This window comes from Phyllobates terribilis, unplaced genomic scaffold (assembly GCF_046119375.1).
Source record: "Phyllobates terribilis strain yellow unplaced genomic scaffold, ASM4611937v1 Scaffold_3__8_contigs__length_932513732, whole genome shotgun sequence".
NCBI lineage: Eukaryota > Metazoa > Chordata > Amphibia > Anura > Dendrobatidae > Phyllobates > Phyllobates terribilis.
The window spans coordinates 2,528,191-2,541,811 of NW_027362763.1; the positions used below are offsets into that span (position 1 = coordinate 2,528,191).

Sequence of the window (13,621 nt, forward strand, 5' to 3'; positions counted from 1 at the left end):
TGGGACTTGGTCTATTAGTCCATCTATACTGACCTCCATCAGGTTGCAAATTAAAAATAATTTTTTTCTTCATTTATCTCTGAAAAAATATTTGGGCTTCTAGCAGCGTGTGGGACTTGTTCTATTAGTCCATCTATACTGACCTCCATCAGGTTGCAAATTAAAAATAATTTTTTTCTGCATCTAGCTCTGAAAAAATATTTGGGCTTCTAGCAGTGTGTGGGACTTGGTCTATTAGTCCATCTATACTGACCTCCATCAGGTTGCAAATTAAAAATAATTTTTTTCTGCATCTAGCTCTGAAAAAATATTTGGGCTTCTAGCAGTGTGTGGGACTTGGTCTATTAGTCCATCTATACTGACCTCCATCAGGTTGCAAATTGAATAAAAAAATTTTCTGCATTTAGCTCTGAAAAAATATTTGGGCTTCTAGCGGTGTGTGGGACTTGGTCTATTAGTCCATCTATACTGACCTCCATCAGGTTGCAAATTAAAAATATTTTTTTTCTGCATCTAGCTCTGAAAAAATATTTGGGCTTCTAGCAGTGTGTGGGACTTGCTCTATTAGTCCATCTATACTGACCTCCATCAGGTTGCAAATTAAAAATAATTTTTTTCTTCATTTAGCTCTGAAAAAATATTTGGGCTTCTAGCAGTGTGTGGGACTTGTTCTATTAGTCCTTCTATACTGACCTCCAGCAGGTTGCAAATTGAATATAATTTTTTTCTGCATCTAGATCTGAAAAAATATTTGGGCTTCTAGCGGTGTGTGGGACTTGGTCTATTAGTCCATCTATACTGACCTCCATCAGGTTGCAAATTAAAAATAATTTTTTTCTGCATCTAGCTCTGAAAAAATATTTGGGCTTCTAGCAGTGTGTGGGACTTGGTCTATTAGTCCATCTATACTGACCTCCATCAGGTTGCAAATTAAAAATAATTTTTTTCTGCATCTAGCTCTGAAAAAATATTTGGGCTTCTAGCAATGTGTGGGACTTGGTCTATTAGTCCATCGATACTGATCTCCATCAGGTTGCAAATTGAATAAAAAAAATTTCTGCATCTAGCTCTGAAAAAATATTTGGGCTTCTAGCGGTGTGTGGGACTTGGTCTATTAGTCCATCTATACTGACCTCCATCAGGTTGCAAATTAAAAATAATTTTTTTCTGCATCTAACCCAGCCAATAGTTTTGGCCTAATACCACAGTTTGGCCACTCAGCTCTGCTCGGTTACCATCCATTGTTTTTTAGTGCAAACAACTCCAGAGTTGTGAATTAGTTAACCACCAAAATGAGTGGAAAAAGGCCTGCTGCTGGTGGAAAGGGGAATAGGCGTGTTGGGAAGGGGAGAAAAGGTTGTGTCCGTGGGGTAGGTGCAGAAGAAAGACCATCTTCCAGCCAAACTAAAATGTCTACTTCTTTTAGCGGACAATGTGATAAGATCCCTTTCTTACGGCCACGCCAATCGCTACAAATTCCAGATGAGGCACAAAAACAGCAGGTGCTTCAACGGATATCAAGTGCTCCTTTAAGTGGGCTCTCCTCCACATCAACTTCAACATCACAAATACTCCAGTCCTCAAAGGTGTCACCCAAATCGCACTTGCTTCCTCACAGCTCCCAAATCTCCAGCTGCCCGTCTGAGTATGAGGTAGAACAGATGGTTGAGTCTGCAGAGCTGTTTACTCATACTATAGCCTGGGAATCAGAGGTCGACTCCAGCGCTTCTGTGAATCCAGACGAGGAAATGATCTGCACTGATGCCCAGAATCTTTATGAGTCGGATCCAGGACCAGACGCAGAAGGTTCTGACCATAATGTAGACCCTCATTCCCAAACTGTAACTCCTGTTGGTGGAGACAATGAGGAAGACGATGATAAGACTCAAATACCTGATTGGAGCGACAACTTTAGTTTTTTGTCAGGGCAGGAACAGGTTGGCTCTGAGGACGACGGGTGTGATAACGCACAGGGTGATGATGATGAGGTCGGAGATCCCACTTACTGTCAACCCACAGTCAGCCAAGAGATGAGGTCAGCAGAGGAGGTGGAGGAAGATGCTAGTGACGACGTTGTCAGGTTGCGCCTTCCTGGACAGAGACGTAGTACTGGAAGCACGTCAACAACTGCATCCTCAAACACAACTCTGCCTCTCACCACAAGTCGTGGTGGCTCTTCAGGTCGCATGGGTGCTAAGCCTTGCATAGCCTGGGCATTTTTTCAGATCGATAAAGATGACCCAACTCATGTTATCTGTAACATTTGTCAGCAAAAGCTAAGTAGAGGCCAAAAAATACATAGTTTGAGTACTTCATGCATGAACCGGCACATGGACATGAAGCATAAGTTGCAGTGGGAAGCTCAGTGTGCTACAATGCGGCCTAGCCGGCCGGGCCAACCACCGTCTGCCATATCTTGTGCATCCGCGGCCTCTTCATCCTCTGTGACTGGGGGGACAGCAGTCACACCTGTTTTGGGGCGCAGACCTGCCACCTCTTTACCCGCAACAGCCAGCGTGATTGGCAGGTCATCATTTTCTTTGGAGGTGGTAACACCAGCTGGTCTTGAGCGCTGTCCGACATCGATAGCACCACCTTTGGATCAAGGCAACCTAACATGTCCGCCTGCATCTTCCTCACAGACCGGCAGTTTGCCGGGGACACCCTTATCAACCCCGTCTAAGCACAATAGCCAGCCCTCGGTCCCTCAGATGTGGACAAGTAAAAGACCATTTCCTCCTAGCCATGAGAAAGCTAAGAGGTTGAATTTCACCATCTGCAAGCTCTTGGCTACAGAAATGCTGCCTTTCCGCCTGGTGGACACAGAGGATTTTCGAGACCTTATGTCCGTCGCAGTGCCCCAGTACCAGATGCCCAGTCGGCACTACTTCTCAAAGAAAGGTGTGCCTGCGCTCCACCAGCATGTCGCACACAACATCACCGCTTCTTTGAGAAACTCTGTGTGTGACAGGGTGCATTTCACCACAGACACTTGGACGAGTAGGCATGGACAGGGGCGTTACATGTCGCTGACTGGGCACTGGGTAACTATGGTGACAGCAGGACAAGGGGCTGCTGTCCAAGTCTTGCCGTCCCCACGAGTTGTGCGTCAATCCTCTTTATGTCAAAGTTCCTCCACTGCTTCTGCCTCCTCAACCTCCTCTCGGTCTTCCACCTGCACCCAAAGCCTGTCTGGTCATGCCACAAGCTTTCTAACTGCGCAGAAGGGATCCTGCACACCTCCTTACTATGCTGGCAGTAGGGCTCAAAGTCATCAGGCGGTTTTTACATTGAAATGTCTGGGAAATGTGAGTCACACAGCTGAGGAGTTGTGGTCAGCTCTGGAGAACCAATTTCATGAATGGTTGTCTCCACTGGACCTGAAACCAGGGAAGGCCGTGTGCGACAATGCTGCAAACCTGGGTGCGGCCCTTCGCCGGGGCAATGTCACACACGTGCCTTGTATGGCTCACGTGTTGAACCTGGTTGTCCAGCAATTTTTAGCCCACTATCCCAGACTAGATGGCCTTCTGCAGAGGGCACGGTCGCTGTGTGCTCACTTCCGCCGTTCGCATCCCGCAGCTCAGTGACTTACATCTCTACAGAAGTCGTTGGGCCTGCCACTTCACCGGCTAAAATGCGATGTGCCTACCCGGTGGAATTCAACTCTGCACATGTTGCAGCGACTGTGGCAGCACCGACAAGCCCTGGTGCAATACGTTCTGACGTATAGCCAGGGCCAACGAGATTCAGAGGTGGGGCAAATCACGCTGGAGGAGTGGTCTCAGATCAGGGACCTATGCACCCTTCTGCACAGTTTTGAAATGGCGACGAAGATGTTTAGTGCTGACGATGCCATTATCAGCATGACTATTCCGGTGATTTACATGCTGGAGCACATGTTAAACAGAATTCGGAGTCAGGTGGTGGCACAAGAGGAGGTGGAGGAAGTAGAGGAGGAGGAGTTGTATGCGGAAGGGCTAACATCTGCAAGGTCCAGACGGTCGGCAGCACCAAGGCGGCAGGCATGTGAGGGTGGGGGAGATGATTTTACCAGGGCGCATGGTAGCAGCCAAACTAGTGAGGAAGGTGCAGGAGCCCAGGAAGAAGTGGAGGACGAACTGATGGAAGACTCATCAGATGAGGGAGACCTTGATCACATTTCTGTTGTGCGAGGTTGGGGGGAGAGGACAGAGGAAGGAAGCATGATTGTTACCTCGCCACCAACACAACAGGGACTTGGTGCTCCTGGATGCGCAACACACATGAGTGCCTTCTTGCTGCACTACCTGCAACATGACCCTCGAATTGTGAGAATTAGAAATAATCCTGACTACTGGGTTGCCACACTGTTAGATCCCCGGTACAAAAGTAAATTTGCAGAAATTATTCCTGCCATAGAAAGGGATGCACGCATGCAGGAGTATCAGCAGAGACTGTTGCAGAATCTTACATGTGCTTTTCCACAAAATACCAGTGGTGCACGTAGTGAATCTCACAGTTCCAACTTGCCAACCGTGGGACCGTCAAGTGTTCAGCACTCAAACCGTAACAGAACCACAGTATCTGCTGGTAACATCAATTTTGCGGAATCATTTCACCACTTTTTTAGCCCATCCTTTGCAAGGCCACAGGAGACAAGAAGTCTGACACATAGTCAACGCCTAGAGACGATGGTACAGGAGTATCACCAAGTAAACATTGAAGCCACGACTGTGTCACTGGACCCTTGCTCTTTTTGGGCTTCCAATCTGGATAAATGGCCGGAGCTAGCCACTTACGCCTTGGAGATCTTGTCATGCCCCGCAGCCAGCGTTCTGTCTGAACGTGTGTTCAGCACTGCTGGTGGTGTGCTGACAGATAAGCGCACGCGGCTCTCCACTGATAATGTAGACAGACTCACGTTCATAAAGATGAACAAATCATGGATCCGAAACGACTTTTCTACCCCTGTGTCATCCTGGGGAGAGTAAAAGCTTGATGATTGGTTAAAATCACCCTACCAACCGTTTTAAGCTTTCAAATTACTAATCATGTTTATCTGTATCTTGACTGGAAAATAATTTAGGCTTTGTAGCAGTGTGCAGCACTGATCCTATTAGGCCATCTATAATAAGCTTCACCAGATTTAAAATTAAAAATAATTTTTAGCTGCATCTAGCCCGGAAAATAATTTTGGGGCTCCGAGATGCGCAAGACACATAAGTGCCTTCTTGCTGCACTACCTGCAGCATGACCCTCATATTGTCAGAATTCGAAGTAATCATGACTACTGGGTTGCCACACTCTTAGATCCCCCAAACTTTTCGATCAACCTTTTCATTTTAATAAAGACCAAAAAAATGGTCATTTTTGAAATTATAAGCATTAGCAGGTTGTTAGAAACTGAAATCAAACAGTTTTCAACTCAAAACTTTATTCTAGGTGATGTTACATTTTCACATAGGACCCCATGTTCGAAAGGAGCTTCTGAACTCTCTCGTCCATTGAATTTGTCAGGTTTTGGATGGTTTCTGCTTCAATTGTTTTGCATGAGGACAGAATACCCTCCCAGAGCTGTTGCTTAGATGTGAACTGCCTCCCGCCATCATAGACACTCCTTTTAATGATGCTCCAAAGGTTCTGAATGGGGTAGAGGTCAGGGGAGCATGGGGGTCACACCATAAGTTTGTCCCGTTTTATGCCCATATCAGCCAGAGATGCAGATGTTTTATGTGCAGCATGAGATGGTGCATTATCATGCAGAAAAATGATCTTGCTGTGAAATACACGGTTCTTCTTCTTGAACCATGGCAGGAAGTGCTGTTTGAGAAAATCCACATACATTATGGAGTTCATCTTTAGCGCCTTCAGGGATCCTAAAGGGGCCGACAATCTCTCTCCCCATGATTCCAGCCCAAAACATTACTCCACCTCCTCCTTGTTGGCGCTGTAGCCGTGTTTGCGTGGGGTGTCCATCAACCAGCCATCCTCCACTCCATTCATCTGGACCATCGAGCGCTGCACGGCACTCATCCGTGAACAAAACAGTTTTGAAATCAGTCTTCATGTAATGTTTGGCCCACTGTAGCCGTTTCTGCTTGTGTGAAGTGGATAGAGGAGGTCTACAGGATGGCGTATGCACAGCTGCAAACCTCTGAAGGACCCTGCATCTTGTTGTTCGGGGGACGTTGGAGGCACAAGCAGCTTCAAAAACTTGTCTGCTGCTATGACAAGGCTTTTTTGCCGCTGCTCTTTCAACCTGACGTAATTGCCTGTAGGAAAGAGTCCTCAATTTGCCCTTATCAGCACGCACACGTGTGTACTGTGAATCAGCTACATACTTCTTGATTGCCAAGACACTTCATCCTGATCATCGCACAATGTTGATTGTAGTCATGCCTTGACCTAAACACTCCACAATTTGTTGCTTCTCAGCAGCCGACACATCCTTTTTCTTTCCCATTTTGGCAGAAAATGTAGGCTGCTTAATAATGTGAGAGAGCCTTCTTAAGTAGTCTTGCCTTTCATTGGACACACCTGCCAAACTAATTAGCACAGGTGTCTGCAATTGCTTACAGTGATATAAAGAGCCCTGACACACATCACCATCAATGAGTTTAACTGACAAACAAACAAATTCTTCCCTTATCACTCCTAAACACTTTTTGCATAATAATTTGGAACGCGGTGTACATGTGCTTTTCCACAAAACACCAGTGGTTCACGTAGTGAATCTTACAGTTCTAACTTGCCAACGGTGGTCTGTATGGAATTGTTCAATAAAGAGCCCAAAATTAAGATAACATAGATGGGAGAGGTCTCTATGAATAGGAATTCCTAAGTATTTGATACCCTGTGAGGGCCAGGCAAAGGGAAAGTTGGACTGGATGGAATCCTATATGGATTTAGGGAGGGAGACATCAAGGGCCTCAGACTTCGCTGCATTGATTTTAAAATTTTACCATGTAACAAAGTGATCTATTTCAGCCATAACAGCAGGGATGGATATATGTGATTGAGTGATATATACTAGGACATCATCAGCAAATAGAGAGCACTTGTACTCGGTGCCTCCCACCTCAATCCACCTAATATTGGGGTTATGGCGAATTGATGAGAGCAGGTGCTCCGTCACTAGGATGTATAAGAGAGGGGACAGAGGACATCCCTGCCTTGTCCCATTGGTGATTGTGAAAGGTGATGAAAATGTTCTGACGCACCCCCTGGGCCTTGGGACACCCGGAAGCCGGACCCTTTTTGGTGGATGCTGGTGGTTGTAGTCTTCGTGGCGGCGATCCGGTTCCGTGGCTCAGGGCGGTCAAACCAGTGGCGGAACTATTTATGTGGTTTTGATGTTTAAATGTCCGACTACGCCACCCGTGGATTGCGGTCAGAGTGAACCGCCGCTACAGGGCAGATCGCTAAGGCTGGTGTTGTGGGTGCAGCAGAGCGTAGCATAACTCCCCACGGGAGGAGTATAGCCTCAGGGCAGTGTATGCGGAGGATGGGGGTGATGGTGCAGGGCAGCAGCAGTAACGACACGGAGTCAGTGATGCAGTTCAGGGCCTTTACTCACAGTTCTTATTATCCAGACCACGTCTGCAGGTAACGGCTGCCCACGTCGTACTGTGCTCACCAGGTGAGGGGCTCAGACAACTCCCAGATAACTTTGGAGCGCTTCACAGGACCCCCTTTGTGTGTCCTTTGTCTGGCCTTTCTTACCAACACTTCTGTCCGGCTGCCTCGGGCCTCCTCTTGGTAAACTTGGCGCCAGTTTCCCTGACCCTATGTGGTGCCTTCCTAGCGGGTGGAGCAAGGGGCTGCGCCACATAAAATGTCAGAGACTCCGGTTTCTAGCTGAGGGTCGTTTCCTGCCTCCACTAGTTCGGGGACCGGTCTCCCCCTTTGGCCTGACCCCTCCACGCAGGTGGATTCGGGCGTGCGGTGGCGACTCGCCCGTCCGCACCCCTGGGATCCCTTCATTCCTCGTTCCTGGAGCCTTCTCCGCTCCTCTTCCTTCCTTCTCCCCCTTGCAGGCCTGGGCCTCTGTTACTAGGCCCGCCCCCGGAGCAGAGCTCATGCAGAGCCCCTGCTCCCTGCCACTTCTGCTCAGACTTCTCTGCACTGAACTAAGATGGTGCCCACCTTTTATACTCCCTTCTCAATGCACCCAGGAACTGCTTCCTCCCTGCTCCTGCACTACAGGGTTCCCCTTCCTCAGTGTTCCCTCCCCCCACTCCAGCCAGGGACAGGGACTGTCGTGCCCATCTCAGGGGCATATTGGTCGCCCTGCCCCACGGCAATGTGGTGTAATGCATGCAGGTGTCGGGTCCTGATCCACACTCCATCCTTACCTGAGAGTGAGATATCACACCTCTGGGTGAGGTGCAATACGTCTGTAGCAACCGAGCCCTCAGGGTGCTACAGTTCCATTTATCTTCAGCCTAGGTGACGTATTTCGATACAGGGCCGTGATTTTGGCTATAAAAGGGTCCCCTAGACCCCTACCCCAAGCTCTTTAAGAGAATCATATATGGCGTGCCAGGAGACTCTATGGAATGCTTTCTCAGCATCCAACGAGAGTATCTAATTACAAATTTTTAACTGCATCTAGCCCAGGAAATACTTTGTGCCTAGTAGCAGTGTCTGCTAGTCAGCGGATTATCCCGGCTGTTAAGCAAGCTACACCACCTGTAGTTTAGACACTTAATTTTTTCAAAGGAAATGCTTCGGGACCATGGGATACTTAGTGAAGAGCATCAGGAGGCACCCCAAGGCATAGGGGCTGGGACTGGCAGTAGGATGCCTTGCGGTGGACAGCCGAGCTCGATCCTTATAAAAGCTTTTTAACTGCAGCAGCTTTAGTGGACGCTACTGGAGCTGGAATTACCGCGGCTGCAGGCATGAGACTTGCCCTCCAATAGATCCTTGTAAATGGATTTAAAGTGTATTCATTCAAATTAGAGAGACAATTTAAATTAAAAAGCTTAGAGCTGCCTCCACCACAGGGGGGCTCACTCGACCCACCAGCGGACAGGCACCAGTATTGGGAGAGGGGGGCTGGCCGTCAGGGTTCACCGCGGCTCTGGCACAAACCCGGCGACACGGAGGTGGCACGGGCAGAAGCGGACTGGCCGTGTCGGCTTCTCACTTTTTGGATTTTAGAAGGGCATGACATGCCTATATCTGTGTCTCCCCCTCCTTTTACTCCTCCACCTCTTTTATTTTCGCATGACTATATGTACTTGTCACTTTTCCATGTGTTAGTTATGTCTTCTGAGCAGTTTGTCAGCTTTTGGACACCTTTGAAGGTGTTTTCTATGTGTTTCTATGTGTTTTTGTTTGCCTGCCATTGGTTTTAACGGTGTTCGAAGGTGTTCGACGAACAGTTCGACGAACAGTTCGGCGAACACACGGGTGTTCGACGAACCGAACCGAACTCGAACACTACGGGGGTGGCTCAACACTACTCCTCTTTCTTCTTAGAGTTTAGCAACCACGAAAATGAGAAAAAAATTGAAGAGAATATTTCTTAGCTTTTTTTCAACTGTCTCATCTAACTGATCTTCTGCTCTTCAGTTGTTGATTAAACACTTTGTAGGGTTTGTCTCCAATATGAAAGCAATGTCAGGGTTGGCATTGGTGTTATGCTGGTGGGTGTAGTTGCTTTTAAAACAATAGACCATAGTTTAATTCTTGAAGAACTCATTGTTTTTTTGCATTTGGTGGTGTTTGGACTCTTTTCACTTTCTGTGCTAAGGCTTATGCTTTTATTTATTTCTTGGTAACACTTTAGCTACCTTAGTTGGCAAAAAGCAAAGCTAATTGAGAGAATTTGTAGGCAGAGGTGGAAAAGCTACAAAACTGATTCCAAAAACTCCTCTGTCTTTAGAGTTAGTGTTAAAAATGCCAAAAATGGCAGAGGTCTTTAGGGGTAATTTGGTGCTGGTGCTGACTCTTTGTAATCTTTTTGAGCTAAGGCTCATAGTGTACTTTCTTTCTTGGTAAGAGTTTAGTTACCTTATTGGCAAATAAGTGAAAATAATTGAGAGAAATGTAAGAATTGGTGGAAAAGCTCCATAGCTGATTCACAAGAATTCATCTTTGAGTTTTGGACAATGCTTTGCCTTGTTTTTAAACTTTTTAGTAATTGGCTCTTTCAAGACATATTCAGTCCTCCTTTTTTTAAGTAAAACTTTAGCAGATTTAACAGCCATAATCCCAAACCAGTCAAGTTGGTTCATGCATTGGTGGTATAGTGGTGAGCATTGCTGCTTCCCAAGCAGTTGACCCGTGTTCGATTCCTGGCCAATGCAATACTTATGTAGTTTTATTTCTGGCATATCATACATTTTACAAACTATTTTGTACTGTTAGTGCAGAAAATGTAAAAAAAAAAGGTGATCCTGTAAGTATTAGTGGTATAGTGGTGAGCATAGCTGCCTTCCAAGCTGTTGACCTGAGTTCTCTTCCTGGCCAATGCAAAACATGGGTGTGTTTTTTTTTCAGGCACGTCATAATTTTTACTAAGAATTTTGTAGGGTTAGTGCAGAAAATGTGAAAAAAATGCTGGGTACCTTAAGCATTTTTGGTATAGTGGTGAGCAAACCTGCCTTCCAAGCAGTTGACCTGCGATTGATTCCTGGTCCATGCAATACTTATGTGGGTTTTTTTTTCCTGGCACGTCTTACTTTTTACTAATAATTTTGTATTCTTAGTGCAGAAAATGTAAGAAAAAAACATGGCTTCTATAAGTGTTGGTGGAGTAGTGGTGAGCATAGCTGCCTTCCAAGCAGTTGACCCGGGTTCGATTCCCGGCCAACGCATGAATTGTTTTTCACATTTGGTGATGCTTTTAGTCTGTTTTAATTTTTCGTGTTAAGGCTCATGCTCTTCTTTCTTCTTAGAGTTTAGCAACCACGAAAATGAGAAAAAAATTGAAGAGAATATTTCTTAGATTTTTTTCAACTGTCTCATCTAACTGATCTTCTGCTCTTCAGTTGTTGATTAAATACTTTGTAGGGTTAGTCTCCAATATGAAAGCAATGTCAGGGTTGGCATTGGTGTTATGCTGGTGGGTGTAGTTGCTTTTAAAACAATAGGCCATAGTTTAATTCTTGAAGAACTCATTGTTTTTTTGCATTTGGTGGTGTTTGGACTATTTTTCACTTTCTGTGCTAAGGCTTATGCTTTTATTTCTTTCTTGGTAACACTTCAGCTACCTTAGTGGGCAGAAAGCAAAGCTAATTGAGAGAATTTGTAGGCAGAGGTGGAAAAGCTACAAAACTGATTCCAAAAACTCCTCTGTCTTTAGAGTTAGTGTTAAAAATGCCAAAAATGGCAGAGGTGTTTAGGGGTAATTTGGTGCTGGTGCTGACTCTTTGTAATCTTTTTGAGCTAAGGCTCATAGTGTACTTTCTTTCTTGGTAAGAGTTTAGCTACCTTATTGGCAAAAAAGTGAAAATAATTGAGAGAATTGTAAGAATTGGTGGAAAAGCTCCATAGCTGATTCACAAGAATTCATCTTTGAGTTTTGGACAATGCTTTGCCTTGTTTTTAAACTTTTTAGTAATTGGCTCTTTCAAGACATACTCAGTCCTCCTTTTTTAAGTAAAACCTTAGCAGATTTAACAGCCAAAATCCCAAACCAGTCAAGTGGGTTCATGGATTGGTGGTATAGTGGTGAGCATAGCTGCTTCCCAAGCAGTTGACCCAGGTTCAATTTCCAGCCAATGCAATACTTATGTAGTTTTATTTCTGGCATATCATACATTTTACAAACTATTTTGTAATGTTAGTGCAGAAAATGTAAAAAAAAAAGGCTGATCCTGTAAGCATTGGTGGTATAGTGGTGAGCATAGCTGCCTTCCAAGCAGTTGACCCGGGTTTGATTCCTGGCCAATGCAAAGCATGGGTGTGTTTTTTTTTCAGGCACGTCATAATTTTTACTAACAATTTTGTAGGGTTTGTGCAGAAAATGTGAAAAAAATGCTGGGTACCTTAAGCATTTTTGGTATAGTGGTGAGCAAACCTGCCTTCCAAGCAGTTGACCTGCGATTGATTACTGGTCAATGCAATACTTATGTGGGTTTTTTTTTCCTGGCACGTCTTACTTTTTACTAATAATTTTGTATTGTTAGTGCAGAAAATGTAAGAAAAAAACATGGCTTCTGTAAGTGTTGGTGGTATAGTGGTGAGCATAGCTGCCTTCCAAGCAGTTGACCCGCGTTGGATTCCCTGCCAATGCCTGAGTTGTTTTTCACGTTTGGTGATGCTTTTAGTCTGTTTTAATTTTTCGTGTTAAGGCTCATGCTCTTCTTTCTTCTTAGAGTTTAGCAACCACGAAAATGAGAAAAAAATTGAAGAGAATATTTCATAGATTTTTTTCAACTGTCTCATCTAACTGATCTTCTGCTCTTCAGTTGTTGATTAAATACTTTGTAGGGTTAGTCTCCAATATGAAAGCAATGTCAGGGTTGGCATTGGTGTCATGCTGGTGGGTGTAGTTGCTTTTAAAACAATAGGCCATAGTTTAATTCTTGAAGAACTCATTGTTTTTTTGCATTTGGTGGTGTTTGGACTCTTTTTCACTTTCTGTGCTAAGGCTTATGCTTTTATTTCTTTCTTGATAACACTTTAGCTACCTTAGTTGGCAAAAAGCAAAGCTAATTGAGAGAATTTGTAGGCAGAGGTGGAAAAGCTACATAACTGATTCCAAAAACTCCTCTGTCTTTAGAGTTAGTGTTAAAAATGCCAAAAATGGCAGAGGTCTTTAGGGGTAATTTGGTGCTGGTGCTGACTCTTTGTAATCTTTTTGAGCTAAGACTCATAGTGTACTTTCTTTCTTGATAAGAGTTTAGTTACCTTATTGGCAAAAAAGTGAAAATAATTAAGAGAATTGTAAGAATTGGTGGAAAAGCTCCATAGCTGATTCACAAGAATTCATCTTTGAGTTTTGGAAAATGCTTTGCCTTGTTTTTAAACTTTTTAGTAATTGGCTCTTTCAAGACATATTCAGTCCTCCTTTTTTTAAGTAAAACTTTAGCAGATTTAACAGCCATAATCCCAAACCAGTCAAGTTGGTTCATGCATTGGTGGTATAGTGGTGCGCATAGCTGCTTCCCAAGCAGTTGACCCGGGTTCGATTTCCAGCCAATGCAATACTTATGTAGTTTTATTTCTGGCATATCATACATTTTACAAACTATTTTGTAATGTTAGTGCAGAAAATGTAAAAAAAAAAAGCTGACCCTATAAGCATTGGTGGTATAGTGGTGAGCATAGCTGCCTTCCAAGCAGTTGACCTGGGTTCAATTCCCGGCCAATACAAAACATCGGAGTTTTTTTTTTTCAGGCACGTCATACTTTTTACTAACAATTTTGTAGGGTTAGTGCAGAAAATGTGAAAAAAATGCTGGGTACCTTAAGCATTTTTGGTATAGTGGTGAACAAACCTTCCTTCCAAGCAGTTGACCTGCGATTGATTCCTGGTCAATGCAATACTTATGTGGGGGGTTTTTTCCTGGCACGTCTTACTTTTTACTAATAATTTCGTATTGTTAGTAGTGTTGAGCCACCCCCGTAGTGTTCGGGTTCGGTTCGTCGAACACCGGGATGTTCGAGGAACTGTTCGTCGAAC

The 13,621-nt window shown here is 44.7% G+C and overlaps 1 non-coding gene across 1 annotated transcript; it reads left to right on the top strand.

Moving 5' to 3' along the window:
• The first annotated feature begins 13,239 nt into the window (after positions 1-13,239).
• TRNAG-UCC (transfer RNA glycine (anticodon UCC)) lies at positions 13,240-13,311 on the top strand. Its single transcript has one exon. It is a non-coding gene; the product is annotated as a tRNA-Gly (tRNA).
• Positions 13,312-13,621: the final 310 nt, after the last annotated feature.